Source organism: Onychomys torridus, chromosome 3 (genome assembly GCF_903995425.1).
Source record: "Onychomys torridus chromosome 3, mOncTor1.1, whole genome shotgun sequence".
NCBI lineage: Eukaryota > Metazoa > Chordata > Mammalia > Rodentia > Cricetidae > Onychomys > Onychomys torridus.
Genome location: NC_050445.1, coordinates 60,942,835 through 60,943,169, shown reverse-complemented (window position 1 = coordinate 60,943,169; position 335 = coordinate 60,942,835).

Below are 335 nucleotides of genomic sequence, written 5' to 3'. Positions count from 1 at the left end.
AGGAAAGATTTGTCTCCTTCAAAGGGGCAAGAGTCTAATTCACACTGCAATTCATGGAGAAACAGAGGGACAAATGGATTAGCATAATTCCCTTGCTGGTTTTAAAAATGAACCAAATTCTTCTGAGATTCTTACATACAAGTGAGTGCAAGACATTTGCCATTAGGTTTTAAACAATGCAAATTTATTTACCTTTTAGTCTTAGAGAAAACAAGAATAAATATTAAAAGAGGATCTTTTCCTGCCAATGTTATTGCAAGGCAATACTTGACAATGAAGAAAAATTGTTATTTAACCTGCCTCACCTTCCTGGAAGAACAAAAGAGCTTGCATGA